The sequence below is a fragment of the Cynocephalus volans genome, chromosome 13 (assembly GCF_027409185.1).
Source record: "Cynocephalus volans isolate mCynVol1 chromosome 13, mCynVol1.pri, whole genome shotgun sequence".
Taxonomy (NCBI): Eukaryota; Metazoa; Chordata; class Mammalia; order Dermoptera; family Cynocephalidae; genus Cynocephalus; species Cynocephalus volans.
Genome location: NC_084472.1, coordinates 73,419,388 through 73,433,502, shown reverse-complemented (window position 1 = coordinate 73,433,502; position 14,115 = coordinate 73,419,388).

Below are 14,115 nucleotides of genomic sequence, written 5' to 3'. Positions count from 1 at the left end.
AGCAGATAACAGTTCTTGAGCACTTACAAGGAAGAAAATCTCATGAAGCATTTTTATCTCATTTGTTAGGACTGAGATGCACAGAATTAGATGACCCTTTTGGGTTAACTTTGTTCATGAATCATTCTCAGGGCTCCATGAATGGCCTCACTTCATGATCTCAATCCTTAAGCAACTCACTAACGTCAGTCTCATTACTATGTTCGTTAGGTAGGCAAGAAAATTTGGGCAGAATGTTGAAGAATGTGCTCCATGTCACGCAGCTGGAGAGAGCGGGACTGGGACCCAACCTCCTCCCCCTCTCCAGCCACAGGTGTGGGGGTGGCATCCCCCATGACCACTGCCGTGAACTCACCAGTGCCACAGGGCTCCGGGATCACCCCAGCCCCAGAGTCAGTGACAGCAGCGTGGAGTCATCTCATCCTCTCTCCTTTACTGACTACAAAGCCACCCTGAAGTGGAGTCCTTGAAGCACTCAGGAAGATGGCAGGAACGGCAGCACATAAGGCAGTTATCCCTTTCTCTCCCTCCTTTCCTGACTCTTCTAAAACATCCCAACTTTTCCGGAAAATTGTCCATTTAAAGAAAGCCTGTTAATTGCCCCTGACAAATACGTGACCCAACCCCAAGCATGTTTATCTTTGGCTAAGGTGGCTGACCTCTGAGCCACCACACCCCTGCCAGCCTGACCTCTGAGCCACCGCACCCGTGCCAGCCAGCCCTGTCCCAAAACTCGCACAGAAGCGTCAGCTGAGCGCTTGGCCTTCCGGCCGCGACAGCATCTCCCTCTGCCTGCTGGGGTCAGGCACTGACTGCTCCCTGACATCTTTCCTTCTTTCTTCACTGCACTGCAAAGTTTAAGATATGAAACTTTAGAAGCTAGCTGCAATAACAACAACAGAAATAATCCTTGGGCTAAAAGTGCCTGGTTTTCCTCTCTTCAGAAGCCCAGGACGTGGGAGAGCAACCTGCATTCTGGACACTGGGCTGTGCTGTCTCAGCCATCTTATTAATACCATTGTTTTTCCAAAGACGTAAGCTCACACCATTTGGGCAGTCCTGATTCAGAGAGCTCTGTGGTCCACCCCCACCTGTGCTTGGTGATGGGCTTCCTGGGTCCAGGACAATGACCCCACCCTCAAACGGTGGTGGCGGGGGGCCCTAGGGCTAATTGTGGGTGCATCTGTGGTCACTTGGTGACTGTCCATGTCTCCAACAGCTTTGTCTCTGGAAGATGGGCAGATGCACCCCCAGGTGTAGGAGCCTCTGGACAGATGAAAATCAGGGCCAGACGAGTGAGTCACAGAGCACACGTCAGGCGTGGTGTGCATGGAAGCTGCTTTCCAGCATTTTCCTGTGTTCTCAGCCATTCTGGTCTTGAGCGAGGGCCCCCAGAGCCCCCAGTGAGTGACAGGATCGTCCACACACGAGGACCTTTCCCTGTGCTGTGGTGGTCACTCTTAGAGAAAGGCAATAATTAAAATGTCATTCCATCTGCCATGGACATCAACTTGCCATGAGCTTCCAGGGAGGCTGGTGACAGTGCCTGGACCTCCACATATCTGTAGCTCTGTAGGGTTTCAGAGCATTCTCTCCACAAGGGTGAGTCCTGCCCTGCGCTGAGCAGTGCTCATTGCAAGGCTGCCCTTCACATCCCTCTGTAGCTGGACACACCAGTTCCAATTGTACTGAGCAGCCGGCTAATCACGTGAGGCTGCCCTGTTGCCCAGGCTTCCCGGGAAGGAGAGTGTCCCATCACACTGGTTTTGTACTCAACAACAGAGGAGGAGCTTCCGCTGAGAAGGAAGGAACTGTGGGGAGGAAGCCATGGGCCCCATCTCACCTTGCTGGAGGAAGAGTGGGTTAGAAGAACTAACTGGGAAAACTAGCATCATCTAGCAAGACTGGACTGATGCATACCCTAAATCCCAGTAATCCTACTCGTGGGTGTTTAGCCCTGGAGACTTACTCACGAGTGGACCAGGAGATACGTAAAGAACGTTCCACACAGCTTCACCTGTGCAGCAAGAGCAGGAAGCAACATAAATGTCCACCTAAAGAAGAATAAGATTTGGAATATTCCTGTAATATGGAATATTTGAAAGCAGAGGACATTAACGAACTACAGCTACATGCATTGACATGAATTTCAAACATGTAATGTTAAGTTAGAAAGAAAAAATTCCACTATATAAAGATCAAAAACAGGCAAAACTAAAACACACAGTGCTTAAGGAGGCACACATACATGGTAAAATTACAGAAAAGAAAATCAACGATTAACATAAAATTCAGGATTTGGCTGTCTGAGGGTGGGTGGGTGGGAGTGGCACACCAGACATTAGAAGCTTGGAGATCGCCCCATCTCCTGAACCAGGTATTGGGCCACCAGGGGGTTATTTACTTTAAATAATTCTTTCATTGAGAAATAATTCACATACTGTAAAATCCACCCCTTAAAATGTACAATTCAGTGGAACTTAAGTACATTAACAGAGTTGTTAATCATCACCACAACCTAATTCCAGAACATTCTTATCACCCCAAAAGAAACCCCACACCCACTTGCTGTTATTCCCGACCCACTCCTCCTGCCCTAAGCACCCACTAATCTGTTCCTATGGATCTGCATATTCTGGACACTTCCTATAAATGGGATCATACACTGTGTGGCCTTGGCTCCTTCCACCAAGCATGGTGTTTTCAGTGTTCTTCTGTGTTGTAGCATGTGTCAGAGCCTTGTTCCTACACTGGATAAAGAATATTCCATTGTTGGATATGCCATGAGTGAATCTACCCATTCACTCATTAATGGACATGGTTGTTTCCACGTTGGGGCTACTATGAGTAATGCTGCTGTAAACATTTGTGCACACGTTTCTGTGTGGATATGTTTTTGATTCTCTTGGGTATATGCCTAGGGGTGGAATTGATGGGTATGTTTAACTATTTGAGTAAATGCCAAACTGTTTTCCGTAGTGGCTGCACCTACATTCTAACCAGCAGTGTGTCCTCACCAACACTTATTGTCCTTTTAATTATATTTATAATAATCTAACTAGATTATTTATTTAAAAGATATAACTCACATACTTTAAATACTATATTTATAATAATGATACATAATTATAATCTATATATATAAAAATATGATAAATTAAAATACAAATTATACTATATATTATATAATTACCTATCGTCTGTTTTATTACAATGGGTGTGGCTTTGATTTGCATTTTCTTGATAACTAATGATGTTGAGCATCTTTGCATGTGCGTGTTGGCCATTTGTGTATCTCTGGAGAAATGTCTAAATCCCTTGCCCATTTTAATACTGGATTGTCTTTTTATTGTTGAGTTGTAAGAGTTCTTTATATATTCTAGACACTACTAAGCCCTAATCAGATATATAATTTGCAAATACTTTTTCCATTCTGTGCATTGTATTTTCATTTTCGTGACAGCATCCTTTGAAGCACAAAAGCTTGTGATGGTGAAGTCCAGTATATCTTGTTTTTTCTTTGATCATTTATGCCTTTGTTGTGACACCTAAGAAACCTGTGACCGATCCAAGGCACAAAGGTTTATATCTATGTGTTCCTCTGTAAGTTTTGTTGTTTTAGCTCTTAAATTTAGGCTTGTGGTCCATCCTGAGTTAGTTTTTGTCTCTGAGGTAGGGACCAATTTCTCTCTTCTGCATGTGGATGATATTCAGTTGTCCCAGCTCCCTCATCAAAAATCGCTTGGCTGTAATGTCAGGGTTTGTTTCTGGGCTCTCAATTCTATTCGATAAATTGTGTGTCTACTATAGCTTTGTAATACATTTGGAGGTCAGAAGTGGGAGTCCTCCAACTTAGTCACTGTTTTTCAAGATTGTTCTGGCCAATCTCGTCTTTCACATTTCCATGTGAGTTTTAGGATTAGTTTGTCAATTTCTGCAAAAAAGGCAGCTGGGATTTTGACCAAATTGCCTCAAATCTATAGATCGGTTTGCGGAATATTTGAAATACTAACAAAAACAATATTGTCTTCCAATCCATGAACACAGATGTCTTTCTACTTATTTAGTTCTCCTTTAATTTCTTTCAATGATGTAAATAGAGTTATTTTCTTAATTTCATTTTTGGATTGTTCATTGCTAGTATATAGAAATACAATTGATTTTTGTATATTGATCTTGTATCCTGCAACCTTGCCAAACTTATTATATAATAGGTTTTTAGTGGGTTCCTTAGGATTTTTTACATACAAGCGATGGAATCTGTGAACATAGTTTTACTTCTTCCTTTCCAATCTAGATGCTTTTACTTTCTTTTTCTTGCCTAGCTGCCCTATTTTACTTTTATTTTTTAATGAGCATGCACATTTTATATATTCTTTTATAAATATTATTATATTTGACATTTAATAAAGTAAAAAAGGTAAATATTCTTAAAAAGTTTTCTGGCTAACAGTCCCTGACACAGCCTCTCCAGTCTCCACCTAAAATAATTATGAAGACACAGAGGAAGAAATCAGAGTAACACCAAGACCTGCTGTCAGCACAGAAAGGGATTTCCATTAGCTACAGGTGCACCCATTCACCCTTCCTCCCCACTGCCTTCTACCTGGCGAGGACATCTGGGCAAGTGCGGTCTTGGTAAGTAAAGCACTGTTACTGGAGGCAGAGAAAGAAAGAACTTGGTGGGCAGCGTGGCATGAGAGCAACCTGAAGAAAACAGGGAGTCCTAGAGCGTTCTTGAGCTACGGAGGACAAATGCTGAGAGGCTCTGGGACTGAGAACCTTCATTTATTCATTCAACAAGTTTTTGTTGAATACAGATTATGAGTCAGGTTCCGTGTTGAGACAGAAGCTCCGTCAATCAGTCAAATGGTATCCCTGCTGTCCTGGAGCTTAGTGTAGAAGAGTCAGACAAAAAAGCAACAAAATGAAAGAGTGGAAAACAAACAAACCGAGACTTGGCAAGGGCTGTGATAAGGTGGGGAGGAGACAGGGTGGTCAGGAAAGTCCTCTCCAAGGGTGGTGTATGCTCATACGTGGCTGCTGAATCTGGGTCTGAGCAGCCACATGCTGGGAGGGGAAGACTTACAGGCAGAGCAAAGAGCATGAGGCAGGGAAGACCTTGGCTGCTCCGAGAACTGAGAGAGGGGCTGGAGCACAGTGGTGAGGGCTGTGCATGCAGCTCTTGCGGCAGCCAGGGCTGCGGCCCATACATGAGCCACAGCTGGGACCGTGGATCTCACCTAATGCAGCAGGCAGCAGTGAAGGAGCATCCAAAGCACTCTATCCTGAACCTGGATAGACCTCTCTTCCTCTGAGGATGAATAAATTTTTTAAAAAAGATAAATCTTAACATGGGGCTTTTGGAAAATATAGGATAAGAGAAACTGTTTTTAAAAATTATAAAATTCAAGGGGCTGGCCTGTGGCTCACTCGGGAGAGGGTGGTGCTGATAACACCAAGTCAAGGGTTAAGATCCCCTTACCGGTCATCTTTAAAAAAAAAAAAAAAAATTATATATATATATATATATATATATATATATATACACACACATATATATATAAAATTCAAGAACCTCCCTGAAGAAAATTTCAGAAGAGCGGTATTCTCAGTAAGGTGCAACAAAGCATGGAACAGAAGCAGAAAGTGTTGCAGAGAGCAGGTGCCGAGGGCAGTCAGGTGGAGCCGGAGTTCCTGTTCATCACCAGGCCGACCCTCAGGACAGACTCGCTGACCAGGGCCCAACCTGCGGGGAAGGGAATTCCCAACTCCAGCTCCTCCAGCCGTCCCCCAGGGGTGGAATCTGAGAGGCACTTGTGAAGTTCTCAGCCGAGGGCATGGACTCATGAGAGGCTGAGACCTAGTCACGGGACTGCGGAACACCTGCCCTGTCCCCAAACCTCACCACCACACACAAAGGTCTGTTCCTTTTACCTAGTCCATCATGTCTGGCTACCAAGAAAAAATGACAAGGGATACCAGACGTCAAAAGACACAGTCTAAAGAGACAGCAAGCATCAGAACCAGACTCAGATATGGCAGGAACACTGGGGTATCACACTGAAAACGTAACACAACTTTGATTAATATGCTAAGGCCTCTAATAAAGTAGGCAGCATGCAAGAACAGATGGGCAATGTAGGCAGAGAGATGGGAATTCTAAGAAAGAGTATGAAAGAAATACTAGAAAAAAAACCCCACTGTAACAGAAAGGAAGCATGCCTTTGATGGGCTCATTAGTAGACTAGACATGGGGAAAGAATCTCTGAGCTTGAAGACAGGACAATAGAAACCTCCAAAATTGAAGAGCGAAGAGAAAAAAGATGGAAAAAAAACCAGAAGAGAATGTCCAAAAACTGTGGGACAACTATAAAAAATATAACGTATGCATAATGGGAATACCAGAAGGAGAAAAAAGAGAAAGGAACAGAAGAAACATTTGAAACGACTTCAAATGAGAATTTCTACAAATTAATATCAGACACCAAACCACAGGATTCAGGAAGGTCAGAGAACACCAAACAGGACAAATGCCAAAAAGCTGCACCTGGGCACATCATAGTCAAACTACAGAAAATCAAAGATACAGAAAATACCTTGAAAGAAGCCAAAGGGAAAAAACACCTCATCTACAGGGCAGCAAAGACAGAATTACAACAATTTCTCCTCAGAATCATGTAAGCAAGGAGAGTGGAGTGAAATAGTGTTGAGACAAAACCCACCAACCTTGAGTTTTGTAACCTGTAAAATTATCCTTCAAAAGTGAAGAAGAAATAGACTTTCTCAGACAAACAAAACTGAGGGAATCTGCTGCCAGGAGACCTGCCATGCAAGACACTTTTAAGGAGGTTCTTCAGAGAGAAGGAAATGATACAGGTCTCAGACCGACACACAGAAAGAAAGATCACTGAAGAAGGGATAGGTAAAGTAAATTAAAACTTTTACTTTTCCTGTTCTTAGTTCATCTAACAGATAGCAGTTCATGCACAATGAACAATTTGTTAATGATAAAGGGGTCAGTTCTCCAAGAAGACATAACAGTTCTGGATGCGTGAGACCCCAACAACAGAGAGTCTAAATATGAGAGGCAAAAGCCTATAGAACCGCAAGGAGGAACGCACGAACCTGCTATTATATCTGGAGGCCTCAGCACTGCCTTTCTCGAAATGCACAGATCGAGCAGGCAGAAAATCAGTAAGGACAATGCTAAACTTACAAACCTCATCAATCAACTGGAGACAGGGGACATCTATGGGCCACTTCACCCAATAGCAGCAGAACACATATTCTTCTCAAGCTCACACGAAACACTCACCAAGACAGACCAAATTCTGAGCCATAAATCACACCTTAACAAATTTAATAGACTAGAAATCATGCAACCTCTGCTCTTAGACCACAATGGAATTAAACTAGAATTCATTAACAGAAAGAACACTGGAAAATCCAAAATATATGATTAAACAATACCCTTCTAAGTAACATAAAAGTCAAAGAAGAAATCTCAAGATAAATTAAAATATATTTGAACTAAATGAATAAACAACTTACAAAATTTGTAGGATGCAGCAAAAGCAGTGCTCAGAGGGAAATTTATGGCATTGAATGCATAAATTATAAAAGAAGAAAAATTTAAAACCAGTAATGTAAGCTTTCACCTTAGGAAACGAGAAAAAGAAGAGCAAATTAATCCCAAAGAAGCAGAAGAAACAATAAAAATTAGAGCAGAAATTGAGAACAAGAAATGAATAGAGAAAAACCAACAAAATCAAAAGCTAGTTCTTTGAAAAGATAAATACAATTGATAATCCTCTAGCCAGGCTAACTATGAAAAACTACAGATCCTCCTACAGCCATCAAAAGGATAACAGAGGCATATTAGGAACAACTCTGTGCCCCAGACTCGGTGACTTAGATGAAATGGATCCTTTCCTTGAAAGACACAATCTGTCACAACACACAAGAAGAAAGAGACAATCTGAGTAGATACTGAAGAAATGTAATCAATAATTAATAAACTTCTGAAACAGGAAGCACCAGGCCCAGATGATTCACTGGTGAACAAACATTTAAGGAAGAAATTACACCAACAGTCTGCAATCTCTTCCAGAAGATAGAAGCCGAGGGGACACAGAACACTTCCTAACTCATGCTACAAGGCCAGCATCACCCTAATACCTAAACAAAGACATTATAAAGGAGAGCCATCTCGCACAAACAGAGGTGTGAGATCCTTAATAAACATTAGCAGATCAGGTCCAGCAATGTATAAAGAGTTATATACCAATGCCAAGTGGGATATCTTAGTCAGGGTTCTCCAGAGAGTCATAACTGATAGGACATATACAGAGATACATGAAAAGGGATTTATTAGGGGAACTTGCTTATGTAATTATGGAGCTGAGAAGTCCCAGGACAAGCCAGGTGCAGCCTGTAGAACCAGGAAAGCTGGCAGTGTGGCTCAGTCTACATCTGAAGGCCTCAGAGCCAGGGAAGCTGATGGTGTAACTCCCAGTTTGAGGCCAAAGGCCCCAAAGCCAAGGCAGCTGCTGGTGTGAGTCCTCAAGTCCCAGGACCAGAGAGCCTGCAGTTGTGATGTCCAAGGGCAAGAGAAGGAAGATGTCCTGGTTATGCAAGAGAGAGGGGCAAGGATGCACTCTTCTCCCACCTTTTTGTTTTATTAGGGCCCCTAGCCAACTGGATGGTGTCCCCCCCACCCCAATTGAGGGGGGAATCTTCCCCACTCAGTCCACAGTTCATTTGCCAATCTCCTCTGGAAACATCCCACAGACATACCTGGGTCAACCCAATCATTCTACTCAAATGCCAAACCATATGGGCTTCCCTTTCAGTAGCAGATGGTCAGGTACAGTGCCTACTGAAGCACTGAGGATAAAAAAATGCTTTACCAGCTATCTGCTTAATCCAGTCATGCTGACACCCAAAATCAAACACCACATGGGATCTATCCCAGGTATGCAAGGCTCGATCAACATTCAGAACACAGTTAATGTAATATATCACATCAACTGGCTAAAGAAGAAAAATCACATAGTCATATCAATAGATGCAGAAAAAGCACTTCACAAAATCCAACACCCATTCATCATAAAAACTCTCAGCAAACTAAGAATCGAGAGGGGCTTCCTCAACCCGATAAAGAACATCTACAAAAACCTACAGCTAACATCACACTTAATGGTGAGAAATTGAAAGCTTTCCTGCTAAGATCAGGAACAAGGCAAAGGTGTCCCCTTTCATCAATGCTTTTCAACATTATAGGAAGTCCTAGCTAATGCAGTAAGAAAAGGAAATAAGAGGTACACTGATTGGGAAGGAAGAATAAAAAAACCGTGTTTGTAGATAACATGATCATTTATGTAGAAAATCAGAAAGAATTGATTTAAAAAACCAAAAAATAAACTCCTGGAATTAAAGAGTGTTTATACCAAGGTTTCAGGATATGAAGTTAATACATAAAAATTAATTGCTTTGCTTTTCATAAGCAACGAACAAGTGAAAATTGAAACTAAAAACATATTGTCATTAAAATTAGCACCCCCAAAAGTAAAATACTTAGGTATAAAATGAACAAAGTATGTACAAGATCTATAGGAAGAAAACTCCAAAGTTCTAATGATAGATATAAAAGAACAATTGCTCCACCAAGAAGCAGGCAAGAGAGCATGCCCAGGGTCCTACACAAAGAGCCAAGGGCTGCAGCATCCTCTGCCCAGAAGCAGGCAAGAGAGTACACCCAGGGTTCTAGGCAAGGAGCCACGCGCTACAGCCCCTTTCACTAGGAAGCTGGCAAGAGAGCATGCCCCTGGTCCCAGGCAAGGAGTAGCCCCCTCTGCCTGGAACCTGGCAAGACAGTATGCCTGGGGTCCTAGACAAGGAGCTGAGGGCCACAGTCCCTGCCCAAAAGCAGGCAAGAGAGCACATCAAAAACACCACTTCCAGGCAGGTGGCCCACCATAGCTACCGCCACAGTCACAGCTGCTGAAAAAGTGGCTCAGTGTCATAGCAACAGCCACAGCCACAGCCACTGTGCAGGTGGCCTGCTGAACACTCAACTGCATTGACACAAGGAGAGTCACCAGCAGAGACTGGAAAAAGAAGAGGTCATCTCTTTCCTCAAAGCCCACTCCCGAGTAACAGAAGAAGCAACTGCTCTACCAGATGACCGGACATCAACATAGAGATACTAGAAATATGAAAAAGCAAGAAAATATGACACCATCAAATGAATACAGTAATTCTCAAAAATCAGACACTTTAGAGCAGGAAACCCTTGAAATGCCTGAAAAGGAATTCTGAGCAACAATCTTAAGGAAACTCATTGAGATACAAGAAGACTCAGTTAGACAACATGATAAAGCAAGAAAAAAATATCCAGGTGTAGAGGGTTAGAAATCTTGATTATTTGATAGGGTTTTTAGGTCCTTGGATAGGAGGCAAGAGCCTACAACAGCTGGGGGGGCAAGAGCCCACCAAATCAATTTTAATCACTGTTTATGTAAGAGATTGTATACACTGATTGTTAATGTAACAGGTTCATTGGAAGATTTTGTGAGAAGGAAACCCACACAGGTCTAAAGCCTTTAATGTGAACAAGAGAACTGAAGCAAAACAGGAATTGTTCTGAGGGCAATAACCCTTAAATGATGGGAAAATATGTGAGTTAAGATTTCCAAGGATGTTCTGCTAGATTAGTTAGTACATGAGGGTTGTTCCACATTTTGATTTAAGCTGTTTCTTTGAGTTTCTCAAGAAGTCAGGCACTTTAATGATTATCTTATTGTTTCTTTTGCATGTCACATAGCTTAGATTTATGACTTTTTTGATGGTATATTGTTTAAACTATTTTGAACCATGCATGCTTGGATGAAAATTGTTACATAGCCAATTTCTTTACGTTCTTACTGTGATTGATTAACCACCTGTTCTTTTCCCGTAATTTCCTTGTCTTTACAATAAAAACCGAAGCCAAAACTGACTTGGGGCTGTACCCAGTTTCTCTTTCTAACAGATGAGTTGCTGAGGTGCAGTTCCTTTGGGCTTCTCATCGCATTCATGTTGCTTTGAGTAATCTTTTTGCATCTCTGTCACACAGCGAGAAGTGTAACATCCAGAATATGAAAGAGGAAATTTACAAAGAGATTAATACCTTAAAAAATAATGTAGCAGAACTCATGGAACTGAAAGGTTCACTCAATGAAATAAAAACCACAGCTGATAGCTTAAGAATCAGGCTAGAACAAGCAGATGAAAGAACTTCTGATCTTGAAGGTAGTCTTTTTGAAATAACCCAGGTGGACAAAAAAAAAAAAAAAAAAAAAAAAAGAGAGAAAAAATAATTTTATAAAATGAAGAAAATCTAAGAGAGCTAGCAGACAACCTTAAGTACACAAACATTTGAATCATGAGTGTTCTAGAAGGGGAGGAGAAAGGGAAAGTCATGGAAATCTTGTTCAATGAAATAATAATGGAAAATTTCCCAGGTATAGGGAGAGACATGGACCTTCAGGCCTGGAGGTTCAAAGATCCCCAAACAGATTGACCCAAGAAGATCCTCTCCAAGACACATTATAGTCAAACTGGCAAAGCACAAAGACAAAGAGAGACTCTTAAAAGAAGCAAGAGGAGAGCATCAAGTCACCTATAAGGGAACTCCTATCAGACTAACAGCAGGCTTCTCAACAGAAACTCTACAGGCCAGAAGAAAATGGGACAATATACTCACAATACTAAAAGAAAAAACTTGCCAGCCAAGAATACTATACCCAGCAAGGCTATCCTTCAGACATGAGGGAAAAATAGTTTATTTTCCAAAGAAACAAAAACTGCAGAGTTCATCACCACATGACCAGCCCTACAAGAAATCCTCAAGGAAGTCCTGCATCTGGAACCCCAAAACACAATAATTACTACCATGAATACACAAGAAAACAAAATCTACTGGTAGAAAAAAAGTGCAAGTGAGAAACTAAATCTAATATCCACAAAAAGCCATAGAGACAATGTAATAATGTCCCTGCTTTATTTCTGATTTTAGTAATTTCAATCTTCTTTTTTCTTGGTCAGTCTAGATAAAGTTTTGCAAATGTTGTTCATCTTTTTACAGATCAACTCTTGGTTTTGTTGATTTCCTCTATTGTTTTTTAATTCTCTATTTCATGTGTTTCTGTTGTAATCTTTGTTATTTCCTTATTTTTGCTTTTGGTTTAGTTTGCTCTTTTTCCATTTTCTTAAGGTAGAAGTGTATATTACTGATTTGAGATTTTTCTTATTGTTAATATGTGTTTACAAGTATAAATTTTCCTGTAACCACTGCATGAGGTCTGCATCCTATAAATTTTGATATGTATGTGACGTTTTGATCTTTATCTCAAAGTACTCTATAATTTCCCTGTGATTTTTCTTTTTACCCATGTTTATTTAGGAGAGTGTTGTTTAATTTGTGAGTTTTCTAAATTTCCTTCTGTTATTGTGGTCAGAGAACATATTTTGTATGATCTTTTTTTTTTTTTTTTTAAAGGAAAAATTTAAACAAAACAAAACAAAAAACATCATGGAAAGATTTCCATTTTCTTTCAATATTATTTTTCCATGAACTTTTTGAAGTGCCTGTGTGTTTATATTCTGTTTTATTGATTTTTTATGCAATTTATCTTGCTAAAATTAGATATTTAATTTCTGTTCTTGATTTCTTCTTAAGTGGACTTTTTGATATGCTTAGAAATTAATTTGCCTTTGAAAAGTTTGTTCACTCCTCTGTTGAAATGTATTTAATATCTGCATGCTTTTGGAAGACTTTTGAGAGCTATTTCAAATAATTGTAGAGATTATAAAATGAAATATGTAAATTTTAATATTTTCCATCTTCAGTTTTTGTGAAAAAGTGAAGTGCTACTTTCTATAGAGTATTTTATTATTCATCTGTTATTTAGTTTATGTATCTGTTATTTGAACAAATGTGCATATCCATAAGAAAAAGAAATATATATAATCAACTAAATAAATGGAGAGATATTCCATGTTCATGGACGGGATTCCATGTTCATGAATTGTCAAGATGTCAGTTCTTCCCAACTTTATCTACAGATTCAATATAATTGCAATAAAAATCCCATCAAGTTATTTGGTGGATACTGACAAAATGGTTCTAAAGTTTACACGGAGAGGCAAAAGTCCCTGAATAGCAAACTCAATCAATATTGAAGGAGAACAAAGTAGGAAGACTAACACTACCCAACTTACTATAGAGCTACAGTAATCAAGACAGGGTGGTACTGGTGAAAAAACACAAATAAATCAATGGAAGTGAAGAGAAAGCCCCAAAACAGACCCACATAAATACAGTCAACTGATCTTTGACAAAGGAGCAAAAGCAACACAGTAGGGCAAAGTAGTATTTTTAACAAATGGGGCTGCAATAATTGGTCATCCACATGCCAAAAAGTGAAACTAGATAACAGACCTTAAATCACTTACAAAAATTAACTCAAAATGGATCACAGTCCTAAATATAAAATGCAGAACTCTAAAACTCCTCGAAGACAACACACTGGAAAATCTTGATGGCTTAGGTATGGTGATGACTTTTTAGAAATAACACCAAAGGCACAATCCCTGAAAGAAATAATTGATAAGATGGACTTTATTTAAATTAAAAACTTCTGCTCTGTGAAATACACTGTCAAAAGACTAAGACAAGCCACACACTGGAAGAAAATATTTGCAAAAGGCATATCTGATGAAAAATTGTTATTAAAAAATACATCAAGAACTCTTAAAACTCAACAAGAAAATGAATAACTTGATTAAAAAGTGGGCAAAAGACCTGAATAGACACTTCACCAAAGACGACATACTGATGGCAAATAATCATACAAAAAGATGCTCCACATGATATGTCATCAGGGAAACGCATATTTAAACGACAATGAAATACCACGACACGCACATTAGAATGACCACAATCCAAATCCCTGACAACACCAAATGCTGGCAAGGATGTGCAGCTGCAGAACGCTCCTCCATTGCTGGTAGGAATGCAAAGTTTACAGCCATTTTGGAAGTCACTGTGGTGGTTTCTCACTAATCTAC